Below are 15156 nucleotides of genomic sequence, written 5' to 3' on the forward strand. Positions count from 1 at the left end.
GTTTTGCATGTTTCTTCTCAACCTCTATTGCTGGTACTGCCTTCTCTTCTCTAAGGTTGTAGTGCCTTAGTGCTCAATGCTTGGACATTTTTCATTTTCTATCTAAAATTCCTGCCTCGTTGTTTTCATTCAGTCACATGACTTTATTTTTTAAAATATGTTTTTATTGATTTTCAGAAAGAACGAGGAAGGGAGAGGGAGAGAGAGAGAGAAACATCAATGAGAGAGAAACATGGATCGGCTGCCTCCTGCACACCCTCTACTGGGGATCAAGCCTGAAACCCAGGCATGTGCCCTGACTGGGAATAAAACCTACGATCTCTTGGTCCTTGGGATGATGCTCAACCACTGAGCCACACTGGTTGGGCCAGTCTTATGACTTTAATACCAGGTATAAGCTCATGGCCATTACATTTATATTACCAGGCTCCTCTCCTTGCCTAAACTACAATGATAAAACTCCCCTTTCAAAGTTATTGGTGAAAATCTCCCCTTGCTTTCCCTTACGTGTTTTCAACATAACAATAAGCAAAGGTATCATTTGCAAATATAAACTCAGTGTGTCTTTATTGGATCAAGACACTGATGGATTCTCATCTATTTTAAAGTGAAGTCCAAAATCCTTACATGTATTTCAAGGGATATATGGTCTGGCCCTTATTATCTCTCTGGCCTTATTTCTTCATACTTTAACTCTGGTTCACTCTGCTCCACCTTCATTGACCTCTTCACTTTTCCTTGAACATGCTTGGCATGCCCTCTTTGCATCATGTGTTTCCTATGCCTGAGTCCTTCCTCTTCCAGTTGTCTTCATGGCCCCTTCAAGTCTTTCCTCAAAAGAGTTCTTCTCAGTGAATCTCAAACTCAACTCTTTCCCTCCCCTCCCCTCCCCTCCCCACTCCTCCCCTCCCCTCCTTCTCTCCACACATACACATTGTATCAACCCCTTCCCCTTCCTCATTTATTTTTCTCCATAAAATACACTACCAGGAAAGTTATAAATATTTCCACTCTTTATCTGATTATATATCTTATTCCCAAGGATAAAGCTCCAAAAATGAATTTTCATACATTTTTTTCCCACTGCTGTGCCCTCAGAAACTAACAAGTAGGAGGTACACAATATATATTTGTTGAATGAATGAACTAGTTAATCAATGATGAATAAAATCATTTGAGGTCCTTTTAATGCTCAGAAGAAGACCACACAAAATTCACTGTGTATGTTATTAATATTAGAGTAATTTTTTGTTGTTCTTTTTTTTTTCATCTTCACCTGAGGACATTTTTCAATTTTTTTGTTCAGATAGAGCAGGAGGGAGAGAAAGGAAGAGAGAGAGAGAAACATCGACGTGAAAGGGACACATTGAGTGGCTGCCACCCGCACGACCAACCAGGGCCGGGGACAAACTGCAACTGCGGTACATGCCCTTAGCGGGAATCGAACCCAGTTCTCTCTGGACTGCAGGTCAAAGCTCCAACCGCTGAGCCAAACCGGCAAGGGCAATATTAAAGTAATTTTATCCTGATAAAAATTGAGTCTGAAATTTTTGAAGTAGAGAGAGAAAAATATATAAACGATTGAAATGAAATATTCAAACAGGGGACTGAGGTTTAACAACATTAATTTAATTGGCAGAGGATAGTAAGCTACTATATTAACACAGGACTTTGTTTTTTTTCTGAATCTCTCCAGTCCAAAGCCATTACTGTGTCTGAAATAAGATGTAATTATAATTTTATATTCTTGTAAGTTTAAACAAATTCACCATTTTATAAATAAGATTTATATGATATATCACCTTAGACATACTACCTTTAATGACTGGCTGTAAACTGCCCAATACATTAAAATATTAATATAAATATGTTAAACTTGATTCACTGCTTATGTTAACATGGGCAGGTACTATATAGTTAGGTTATGACTGTGATAGGAAAATATTTCTCTGTTGTTGTTCATCTCCTGAATTAAAGATACAGTGAAGGACTACAAACAGTCACAATTCAATTTGGTATCAAATATATAAATAGATATAAAATAATGTTGCCTTTCTTATAGTAATATCGTATCAAATTTTGCTATCAAGTGGAAATTTAGCAGTGTTCAGGAAATACTAAAAGTAAATTTATTAAATATTATTTATATTTCATAAACATAAAATTGAGTCTGGTGCATTGTTGATATGGGCAGTTTTATTATGTAATTGTATTAGTACAATTAGAATAAATATAAATCATTTTTGGCATCAGACAAAGTAACTTGTTCCACTGAAATTAATATTCTCTTCCTTGGAATGAAAATACTTGAAAAATGATAATATTTGATAGAATTTTTTTGGAACAGTTTTTTGCTTCTCATTGCGAATAAAGACATTAAGCAAAGTTTATCTTAGTCCAACAGAAATAATTACGAATATCAGTTATTTTGTTGTGAGTTTAAACATTTTGTGTGAGGCCAGTGAGGTATGCATGAGTGGATTTTTACAAAGAGTGTCTCTAGTCCTTATAGCAACCTAAACAGACTAAAATTTGTCCAGCAACCTGCCTGAGTACCTATAAAAATTAAGGGTAAGGATTCCAACACCAAGGTACAATTTCAATTATTAAATTAAAGGGATTTGTTGATCTTGTCTCTTTGGTTGTGATGGGGTCACTATTTTATTATATTAGGATCTTCCCTTTTTAAATTATTTTTTAATGAAAATCTCTTAATAATGATACGGATTCAGTGAATTCCATACACTTATTGGGAATCTATATAGAAACTCAAGTTTTTATTTTGGATACATTGAATTGGTATTTCTTTCACTCAATAAACATTTATCTAGTGCCTCTTATGAGCCAGACAACACAAAACGTAAAATAACATTGGTGAATCCATAGCAATCATACAAAAGATGTGATATTTGATAAATATAACTCATACAATGAGGAAGAAAAATGTACAAGAATTTATACAAAGCAATTTGACCTCCATTTGCAACACAACAATAAAGAGTGTAATTTTCTCCAATCTAAATTTGCTTTCAAAATATGGAACACCAGCTGGAAGGGAGCTTCTGCAGTGAGGTTGGAAATATCCTTCTGAGCATATACCAAACAACTGGTTAAAAATAATTAAATCATTCCCACCATCTGTGAATCATTCTGATTCTTCAATGATTACTTAAGACTCTCATTGTATGGAACGTATTCTTAGAACAGATGAATAAAATTAATTCAAGTGTATGTAGCCTTCCTAACTTTGATTTTCATGAAAGAGAAAAGGGTTACAGTATCTTCAAATCTGCTTAGTTATCTGATATTTCTTCTGCCCTCCTTTATGAGCCAATGGCTTTTGAAACTTTAAAATGTGTTTGAAATGTAGTTTTAATATTTTTTAATAATATGAATGCATTTGTTCACAGACACTTCATTATATCACTTGATTTTGTTTTAAAATTTTGTAATTTCACCCTTTTAATTATTTAATCTCTGAGTATAGTGCTCAATAAGTAATAGACAGCTATCTAGTAGAGAACTAAATGAAAGTACCAATGCAATAAAATTTTATCTAATTTAAGACCATATGCTATAATCATCAGCAATTTTTAAAAAATTAAATGGCAACTTTAATACATGTAATATAGAGGAAAGCTTTATTTAGTGGAGGATAACCCATGGATGAAAGGTACATGGATAAAATGAAAACCAACACTTTACACAGTTTTAAAATGCTTAGATTAATTCATAATTTAAAGGCATTATTAGCGGTTAGCTGGATAGCAGTTCACGGGCATTTATTGCCAAGATAAATTAACTGGGAAAGTTTCCAGGAGATCTATGCAAATAGTTTTTGATACTGGTTTATAAATTCTTAACTAATAGAATGTCTGGGTAGCAGAATATGAGTAAATTAATTTATTTATTATTTAACAAATACAGTGATCTGTAATGTTATAGCTCCCTTTGTGAGCTGTATGAAGTTCATATTTACTACTGATTAATATCTAGGCAATCACAAATCTGCATGAAACCTATGAATAATATCATCCACACTTGGGTTTCTTGCCTCATAGACACACTTGGCTATTTTATTTTTAATTTTTCTTTATTGATCTTAGAGAGAGAGGAAGGGAGAGGGAGAAAGAGATAGAAACATCATGAGAGAGAACATAGACTGGCCGCCTCCTGCATGCCCCCAAACTGAGGATCGGGCCCACAACCTGGGCATGTGCCCTGACCAGGAATCGAACCAGCAACCTCTTGATGCATGGATTGATGCTTAACCGCTGAGAGACACTTGCTGGGCTCACTTGGCTATTTTTTATGTGGAAAATTACTTTGAGGAATCTAGTGCAAAACAGCCTCTTTGATGTACTGTCACAAAGGCTGCCTCTCCCTCAAACTTGCCAAAATGTTTTTCACCCCAATCTTTGCAACAAGGTTTCCTTTTCCTGGGACTTTCTTTGTGGTCCATTCCCTTCCCTGCTGGTCTCCTGTCATCTTTCAGGATTTAGAACAAATACATCCTTCAACATCCTGTCTGATGTATTCCACAATATTTTCTTCACCCCTTCCATCAGGTTCTATAGCACTAGCCAGATCACTGCCCTTAATAGCACTCACCACAATCTGAAAATGTAATGTTTATTTGTTTACTTGTTCATAATCTGTCTTCTACCATTAGACTGTGCGTTCAACGAAGGCAGAGACTTTGTCGTGTTAACTAGTATCTTCCCAGTACATGGATTCTGACACAGAGTACATGTTCACTAAAAATATTTTACATGAATGAAGGAATGGATAGATATCATCTTCCTGTGGCATCCACTACAGTTCAAAATTATTTCTTCTGTATTCTTACAAAAGTGGTGTCTTTAAAAAATTTTTTTTTCTTTATTGATTTTAGAGAGGGAGAGGGAGAAAGAGAGAGAAACATCAATGAGAGAGAACATTGATTGGCCGCCTCCTACATGCTCTCCACTGGGGATTTGGCCCACAACCTGGGCATGTGTCCTGACCTGGAATTGAACTGGTGACCTCATAGTGCATGGGTCGACGCTCAACCACTGAGCCACACCGGCTGGGCCAAAAGTAATATCTTAATGCCAGTCTACCAGTTTGTAAAAGTGTTCACTTATCCACGGGAAAAGGAAAAAAATGAGGAAATAGGTTGTGCTTTTCATAGCGCTAAATTTATAGAATAATTATTTTTTCTCCTGAAAGTATGACTTTCTGCCATTGGGGGAGGGCATGAAATAGCCTTTCTTTCTTGCTGTTCTATTATTTTGTTACAGTGTCCTTTACCAGAAAAAAAAAAAATAAAGGTTGGAATTTGGTGAGGTTCCCTGGCATTTTTGGTAGTATTTTATTGAGCTATGAAATGCAAAGTCTGGGAACTGTCAATTTGGAGAAACTTTCTCACATGAAGGGACACCATTATTGCCAAGTTTCTGTATTGGTTCCTTGACATTTGGAGAATGGGGAAAGAAAAGCTCTAAAAACCATAATTACTTCCCATTTTTATGGCTTCCCAGACAATGACTACTGGCCCCACAAGTATTATCTCCTGAAATACAGTTCTGGAATTTCTTTTGTCACATGTGAGAAACAAATACAAGAACAAATATGCAAAAAGAGTGGATTAGAGTATCACAACATCTGCATAATATATTTTCAATATATCTACTCACATGTAATCAATGTAACAAAACAGTGTTTGCTTGTTTATAAATGTTTTCATCCTCTAGATTTAAATTCTTTCTTGTTTGTTTTAGAGACCTAGAGACTCCATAATAGCATCCTTTGGGTAGGGCTATTCAGAATCCCCAACATAAAACCAATTAGTGTCCTTTAACCCAAAAGTGTTACCTTTCCTGTGTTTTATCAACATTGAAAACTGAAAACGTGAAAATACCAAATTGGAGAAATGCACTGCATTGCTGTCCATGTGTATGCTTTCCTTGTATTCTTCATCTCCCAATAAAGGGCCACATGGAATATCTAACTTAGCTCTCCGATTTACCAAGTGCTTTCACTCTCATGGTTTTAGTTCATTCTTATACTTAAAAAATAATGGTTTGGATACACAAAGTAAATCAGCATTCTGAAAAGTTTGGAGAAGTGAGATAGTAATAAATTTTTTTTTTCGTTTGGCAAAACTCTTTTATTTTGTCGCTGCTTTTACAAAGAGGTTTTGGAAATAGAAGATATGTTAAGGCCTCAGTTAGTTATCCTTTAAAAATATATGATACAAAACAAATATAGAAGTGATTGTTGAATAGGATTTCTTAGAGTTAAAACTTGAAAATTTGCTGGCCAGAACAGTGCAATTTTATATCAGAATTCTTGCCATGGGAAAATACAATGATAATTCTTTTTTTTGGAGCCTTGGCAGAGAACAAGCTATTTCAGGAGAAACTGTTTTGATTGTAAAGTGGAGCACATTAAGCCAAAGGTGTCCTTAAACTCACCAAACCCTAAGAACTGTGCATAATCTTTGGTAAGAAAAAGAATGATTTTGTTCAGTGACTGTCATATTTTGACAGGTTACAGCTTGGCAAATATATTATTTTAGAAAAATAACATTAAACACAATAGTTTCTATACACAGAGTAGCACCTCATTTACTCAGCAGTCTCATGGACATCATTATAAATGATGTGGAACACAGCCAAGAATCAGAAAAGGAGTTGGAACAAAAGGCCACTGGATTCATACATTGATTTGATAAAGTTCATGAAACCCCAAAGCGCGCTGCAATTTCTTAAGGGGAAGACTCTTCAGGTCCTTTGTTGAAGATTTAAAAATAAATTTCACTCTTGATTTCAGAGATAATTCTAAAAAACTTAATTATTTTGTTTTTCTGCCCCTAGTGGATTAGAAGCCAAAAGGAAAAGGGGGAAAAATACATGACAGAAACAGGAAATAATAGCCTTAGCCTGGGAGAGAGGCAAAAAAAGGCCTATGCACGAGGACATAGGAACACATGGCCTCGTGATACAGTTGGCCAGGGCAGGACACATGAGAGAGAGGGGGAGGTTATTTGTGGTTATTACTATTTATTTGATTTGGTTTATACTTAGCACACAATCCAATTATTCTAACAGTTCATTCCCAAATAAAATTCTGTTAAAAATCATTGCTCTCTTATCTACTAAATGTACATGTTTAACACATAATGACATATAGCATATTAGCTTCCTAAATCATAAAATACTGCTGCCAGCTTATTTTTATCTATCTATCTATCTATCTATCTATCTATCTATCTATCCATCCATCTATCATCTATCTATCTATCCATCCATCTACCTATCTACATATCTATGCTATGTGTCTATGCATATACATATAAATATATACATATACAAACTTATATGTATAATAATGTTATAAATCTTTGCATACATAGGATTACTTTGTAAAATATACACTTTACCTTAAAAATGCCGGCTAAGCTCATCAAGATGTTAATTTTTGTAGTTGAATATCCATCTATCAACAGTTCTAGAATTTCTGTTTTGTAACTTCTTTTTATTACAGGCATGTAAAACACTTGTGAATATTTAAAAGGAAAATAGAATTTGGGATAATGAACAAAATCATGTTATTTGGAATCAGGGTGGCTCTTCAAAGTAAGAGCATTTAAATAAAGATGGCCACATGTGCCAGAACAAAGAAATAGGAACACTTTTCAGCTTAACAGACACTATTTACAATGCATTGGAAGCATTTAAGTGGTTATTTCAAAACTGAAAAAAATAAAATCTGTCATGTTACTGATTGTTCGAACCTTAGCTAAATATCTGCTTTGGCTTGAATGTTTTTCTGAGATATTTTTTTCATGTGTTAATTTTATTTTCACATTAAATTAAATGTATGTGTGTATATATATATGTGTCCATTTTCACATGTGAACATATTAAAAAATTCTCATGTATTCCCAAACTGATATAATGGGACATCTTGTGATCAAAAAATGTATACTGGATATGTACATTAAAAGTTTTATGTGAAGACGATGGGAAGAGTTAGCAAGGATTCAGAATATTTCTTAACTGCAAATCTTCTCAAACATTTCAATTTGCTAATCGGCATTGTGGGCCTCCATGACGGGGCTAAAATTAATATCTCCTCAAATTATCTGTATAAAAATACCCCAAATAACTGCTTTTTTTGGTTGACGTGTAATGAGTTACATTCATAACTGAGAGGCAACTGAAGAGCCAAGATATGTAATAGCAGTTAGCTAGTGCGCATTAAATTGGAGAAATGTGACATACTTAGATCAGAAATACTTTTTAAATCTGCACCAATGATTATATTATGAAATAAACAAAATATTTCCATTTGGATTCTGGGAATTCTAAAATGGAAATTATATTGCTATTGTAGACCCCAGCAATTCTAGCAATACCTATTTTTTTGAATTATCCTTTGAAGCTGATAGTTTCTTCATTCACTTGTTCAACAAATATTTTTGATAACCTGCTATATGCCAGGTACTATGCATGAGTCTTTGCTGCATTTATTTTACATTGTAAGGCACCTAGGGTGTATAACCTTATTTATTAAATTATTGTTACTTGCCGGGTGATTTCTTACAAGGTAGGCCATATATGTTGGTGCTTATGTGTTGGTGCTTCCCTTGGTAGGAAACTAAGCCCCTTTCTTTCACTTCTTTTACAGGCATACTTAGTGACTAGAATTCTACCATGTTACTAATCTATGTTAATTAATTGAAAACCCTTATTAAAATGCAGATGCTATCCTGTGAAGGATAACACTTTAAACCACTATAAGCCATTAGCACATAATCGAGATTCAGTTTATCAGTTTAATTAGATGGTAATTTAGCTTGGCCCTGAGGAATTCGGGAAATTTGGTGCTGGCAGGAAGGAATGAACATGAGGCAGATCAATGAGTTGGTACAGCCAGACCCTTTATATGTGACACTACATATACCTGGCCTCTTAGAAGCAGGACATACTTAAATACTGGCAAATCCAGTTTCACCTGCAAATCTCTTTCACTAACAGCCTGCCCAGCTAAAAAAAGGTATTCTAATTTTAGAAAATAATCAAATGACTACAAGGGATGCTTTTCTGCAGTATTCTATCTACTCTGATTATTTTATGCATTTCATCCGTTTCAGTTTTAAGCAAAAGGTAAATTATAAGCTAGTAGTTTATTGATCAATTAATGCCATTCGAGGATTGATCCTCCCTTCAATTGTTCCATAGCTTAACATAGGTAATTTTCTAGATGATGTAGTAAGGGAGGCATACCTAAGAGCAAACAATGTCTCACAGCTATTTTCTCTATGTAAGATCATAACCAGTCCATTTGGACTCATTAGGCAGATTATGCAAGGTCTTTCTGAACAGTGACTTCATTAAAAGCACACAAGGCCGAGTACTTTCAGAACTCTAGTACCATCATTTGTGTGTATGCAAAACAATGACCAGGAAGGACTGAACCCATCCCTATTTTATATACGTCATATTCTTGTCTTTTATATGCTTTCTTATTTAGGTCTTTTCTCTTTCTATGGTAACAGTCTTTTTTTTTTTTTTTTTGCCAAATTTGCTTATTTGACTTGCCTTTTCAGGCTTCTTTTCTAGAAATGATCAAGGAGAAAGCAATAAAAATAGCTCAAGTGTCCTTCTTACTGTAATGATATCTAGAAGGAAACTTAATTGTGTTTCTCTGAAGACTTGTAAGTAGAGCTACCAGTGTAAGGAAACTTAGTTCTTTCCCATTTCCATGTCACTTATGAGCCATCAGAACTCACATGAAGCCTGTAAAGCTATTAGGATTTACATGCCATTGTATTATTATTTTTTAAATGTTATAATATTTAGAATGTTCATTTAAGGAAAGATAATCAGATATAAGTTAACAGATTTAAGACCATGGCTCATGTTAAATCATTGGTAAATAATCTGGTTTTATTTTGAAGGTTTGATGCATCTTTTTTTTTTTTTCTTTTCCTTTTTATTGAATTTATTGGGGTGACATTGGGTAACAAAATTATACCGATTTTAGGTGCAAAACTCCACAACACATCTGTACACTGTATTGTGTGTTCACCACCCGAAGTCAAGTCTTCTTCCATAATCATTTATCCCCCTTTACCCTCCTCCACTTCTCCTGCTCTCCCTCCCCTCCACCCAGGTAGGCAATGGCACATCTTTTTCTTGAATAACATCAACAGAATAAAAAAAGGCTTTATCACAGTATTACTTTTGTCCAGATTCTAGTCTGTTTTTTTGTTAGTCTTTGAAGGCATTGATATATCTTCTATATACCATATTTATACTAGATATATAGGTATTTTAAAGGAATATATTATAATATGGCTTATAGCACATTTTCCTTTTTCACTTTCTTTGACCCCATAACTCATAAGTGTACCAGTAACCACAACCCATTTGAAACTTTTATATTGAACAGAGAGAAGTCTCTTAAATCATGGAGGAAAAAAAACATTGTGTTTTAAAAACTTAGGTATGATGCACCATTTGTTTCAAAACAGGATTGCTTTCATCTCATGCAGTTATGTGGCCCTTCAAGAAACACATTTTAAGTAATAAAAAGAATGTGATCACTAAAGTTTCAGAGAAGCCAACGTTATTTTTTAAAAACTTTATGAGTGATATCTAGGTCTACTTACATAGCTCAAAATCGCAAAACTCTTTCTACCTCAACTTGAGGTGCTACAAATCATAGTTTTGTCCCATACTGATCTTTTGTAAGCATCGATTGAGCTTTTCATTTCTTAATAAAAATAGGTACTTTGATGCTTTCTTCCACATCTCTTGATTTTCATTCCCAGAAAATGAGGATACTGTATTCTTTAGGGTATATATCATTAGAAAAGAATATGAACAGAGAGAAATAAAATGAATTAGTATGGCTACAGCACTTCCTCGCTAATGATGCATGAATATCTATAATGATATAAGGTGGTAAAGAACATTAACAAAAGCAAGTTGATTTTCAAAAGGTTAGACAGGATTTGTACACATCAGAATTCAGAAGCATATAATTATTCAAGGCAGAGTTAATGAAATTCAAATGAAAAGGCAAAATCTGAATATGAGTGCATGGATTTTGCATAAAGAAGAGAATATGAACATGATACTTCCAATTACACTGATTTTTAAGTAACTGAAATTTTTATTAAACCAAACTGAAAGTGACTCAGTGGATATAGTTTATTCATTATGGACTTGCATGACTGTCAAAAAGAAGGCTATATTTTAAGGAGTAGATAGTGAACTAGATCCCCAAGTTTCTGACTCTTTGATTAAATTTTTAGCAGTTGCCTGTATATGAAAATTATGGTACAGCTCCCTCTATTATAAAAATCTATTTATATACATCTATATATATAAATTGATTAGAACTTCATAATAAATGAGAATGTTCAAAATGTATAAAACTGAGTTTTCTAGAAAATGAGTTGACATTTTCCCAATGATGTCAAAGAATTATTTTGGAGTATTTCTGATTTTTTTCCCATAAAAGTTCACTGGATTATTCCTATGATATGCAATATTTAACTTTTCCTATCCATGGATAGTATGTATCAAGATAATAGGAGGAGCTAAGTCCTACAATAGATGAGTCTTCATTAAATGTTTTAAATGTGTGATATTAACCTTTTAGAATTTAACTTACAAAATACAGCTGCATCAGTGCCCACAGCTAATTGTAACCAGAAGGCACTTAGGAATTAAAGCATTCTAATTTAATTTATTTTGCACAAGAAAAAATAGAAAGATTACTTATGAGTAGTTTAAGATAGCAAATATAGCAATTGTTTTATCATTGAAATCTCTTCTAAAGTGATGGGATATACCTTTCTGTTTCTTTGATTACTTTTATCAAATAAAAAAATAACATTTTTAATATTTCTAAATGAATTGGAGAATCTCATCATGCTATGTCTGAGCATGGGATGAATAGGATGTGTCCTGGTTTGACCACTTATTTCCCTGGATTGATACCAATTGCTCTAAGGTTTATCTATGATAGTCTTGAAAATAGTCACAGCCTGGCCAGTGTGGCTCAGTGGATTGAGCGTCGTCCCATGGACTGAGAGGTCCCGGTTCGATTTCCAGTCAGGGCACATGCCCGGGTTGCAGGCTCGTTCCCCAGTAGGGGGCATGCAGGAGGCAGCCGATCGATGTTCTCTCTCACATAGATGTATTTATCTCTCTCCCCCTTTCTCTCTCTCTAAAAAATCAATAAAATATATTAAAAATATAAAATAGTTACATAATTACCCTGGCAGGTTTGGCTCAGCTGTTGGAGCATTGGCCTGCAGACCAGAGTCCTGGGTTTGGTTCCCGCTAGGGGCATATACCCCCCCCCAAAAAAAAAGTTACATTATTCATATTAATAGAGCATGCCCTGGCTAAGGATTCTTTGATTCTTTGAAGGGGATTACAATCAGGTTAATAAGGACTTCATCTTTAAAGAAAAAAGAAAGCATAATTGGTTTCTAGAACCAGATACAAATCTCAATTATTTGAAAAGTTCTGGATTTGAATAGATGTCATAACTTTCTCCTAAAAGAGATTTCCATTAAAATGTAGGCCAAAATGTGTTTTCTCTTAGTGAATACTTATTATGAGGAAAAGAAGTGAATCTATATGTAATAAAAGAATCTATGATAGACACATGTCGTCATGAAAAAATAAATGAGAAGCCAGAATACAATGTGCTGTGGTTCTCAGAGCTTTTGTTTAGGCCTGAAGCTGATGTTAGGTCTTCTGAGATGCAGAACTCCAGTCTTTAGAGCTGTATGGTGATAATTAATTATTATTTAAATAAATCTCATTTTTATGTAAAACAAAAAACTATCCACAAACACCAAAGAATTAGACCTTTGGGTTTTAAATTACATTTCAGGAAATTAAATCCAAGGCAGTTGTCAAATGTGAATTTATTTTAGCGCCCCTTTTCTTTATTGTATTTAACTGTTCAATTAAGTTCCTTGCTATTTACAGTTCATAATCACTACATCTATAAGGCACTAATATGAATTAAGATAACTGAGGGCATCCCGAATGTAGGTATAGGAGATCTAGGAAACTACATGTCAAAAGAGAAACAGAAAGTAGATATAAAGATCTTAGGATCATTTTCCTTTTATGAAAAAATAATAATAGATATCCAAACCTTTTGGAACTAACAATGATTTTTTAAAATGAGACTCAGATGTTTTCTAAATATTTTTAAGATATGTCTCATTGTAAAACAACTCTTTTGGTTAAATAAAATACATACATAAATAATACAGTATGCAACATACATACAGTATATATGCATACATACATACTTACAAGAAAGAAACTACTACTAGTCTTTTATCCAACTCTGTCCCAAATAACAAAAACCACTATTCTATAGAAAAGTACAGGTATAAAATGTGTACAATTAAAAAAAGGTAATTGCACCATTATATAAAATGATACAGAAAAATATTCTTGTTTCCGATAATGTAGAACTATCTTTCCCTCTGGAATTGAAGCAACTGAGGCATATAAGAAAGACAAACTTATTAACTAGGATATTTTTATTAAGAGCAACAGTTACCAGTCTAATGGAAAGTATAAAAGTCATAGGAAATTTGCCTGACTTGTGTTGTTAACTGGTTAGTGCTAAGCCTAATGTGTCCGTGAAAATTGGAAATTCAAATAGCCTGCTGATTTACTTTTCTCTTAAAATGGTGAAATGGTTGGTTTGAAATGGAGAAATTGAGGATTTGGATTTAACAATCTATGGTTAAATCTCTGGTTTGTCCTCATCAAACTCTAGCCCCAAATTCTGTTATTTTAAATGGAAAATTAGAAGTGCATGTAGGTGATCATTCCACTGATCATGAAAGAGTATGTGTCAGGTATTTGGTTATGATATGCACATTAAACCAAACTTTGTAAAAGGTATCATTATATAATTTAAGCTAATTTGTGTAATTCTATGAATCTGCAGTGACGTAAGTAGATAAAACATCTAAATTAGAATTATTGTATTTTTATGTTATGTAAGAATTGAGTACAAGAATCCTGGACCTGGGAAATGAAAAAGAAAGCATAAATGGACCAGCTTATTTCTCATTTTAGTGTGGCTTCTGTCTTAGATCCGAATCTCCATTTAATTATATTATTGCAAGAATGAGGATGGTCTTGTCCTAAGGTCTGTGAAGTAGTGAATGGCTGTGTTAGCATGCCTATCATCAGAACCCCCCCCCCCAAGACACCCTGCTACTAAACCCCTCAGCTGACCTCATCAATAGGCAGATGACAATTGATCAATTCAAAACAAACTTACTGGGAAACTAATTTCAATTACAACAGTTTTGCTGCTTACACATACTGTAGACAGAAGAGAGCAGAGGTCATCCATCTTTTTGAATTTGCGAGTCAAGCAGTGTCTATTTCTTGCCCTTAGAAGGAATAGGGAAAAAGGCACCACTGGCCACCTCCAAAAGGACTCAGAGCTCAAAATACCCATCACATGTAGCACTTGAATGCCAGGTAGGAAAATGCAAAATGCTGACCGAGGAGGAAAGGCTGGTGCTTGCTTAGATATCAGGACTTTCTGGAGTTCTTATTAAAATGTGAATTCCACCCTCAGTCCTAATGATCTAGTAACTTAAATAGCAGCTTAACTCTCTTAGAAACTAGCATCAAAGAGAGGACTTGATGTCTAGAATTTGGAGAAAGATATATAATAGGAAAGTACATACCAGCTAAAAATACTTTGCTCCTCTTGTACCTCAATCAAAATTAGGGGGAAAAAGGTACAGGAAAGGTTCCTTTGGTATGACTACCACAGATGTAGACCCCACCCCATCCTACCCCATACCAAGTTTTCAAGGAACCTTAAAGTTACATTTTAAAAATCAGTTGTCAAAAGGATCCTTTCCTAGGGGAAAATCTACCCTTCTCATGACCCTATGGCTCTTGGTTTTTCATTCTTATATTTGTGGTGCTAATGTGTATGTGTCTCTTATTATAAAAGGTTCTAACACTTTTTGGAAGAAGGGGGTTTATAAATAACCTTTTTAATACACTTATCATGCATTTTTACCAACTTTCAGCTCTCTGTCAGCTATGAACTGGAATCTGTATAAACTCAGTAGAGGTCTTTTCA

The 15156-nt window shown here is 34.1% G+C and overlaps 1 protein-coding gene across 1 annotated transcript in view; it reads left to right on the plus strand.

Moving 5' to 3' along the window:
• Nucleotides 1-15156, plus strand: part of DMD (dystrophin) — a 2326146-nt gene that overhangs the window by 1025573 nt on the left and 1285417 nt on the right. The gene's annotated exons all lie outside the window — the stretch shown is intronic.

Source organism: Molossus molossus, unplaced genomic scaffold, assembly GCF_014108415.1.
Source record: "Molossus molossus isolate mMolMol1 unplaced genomic scaffold, mMolMol1.p scaffold_m16_p_2, whole genome shotgun sequence".
In the NCBI taxonomy this organism is placed as follows: domain Eukaryota; kingdom Metazoa; phylum Chordata; class Mammalia; order Chiroptera; family Molossidae; genus Molossus; species Molossus molossus.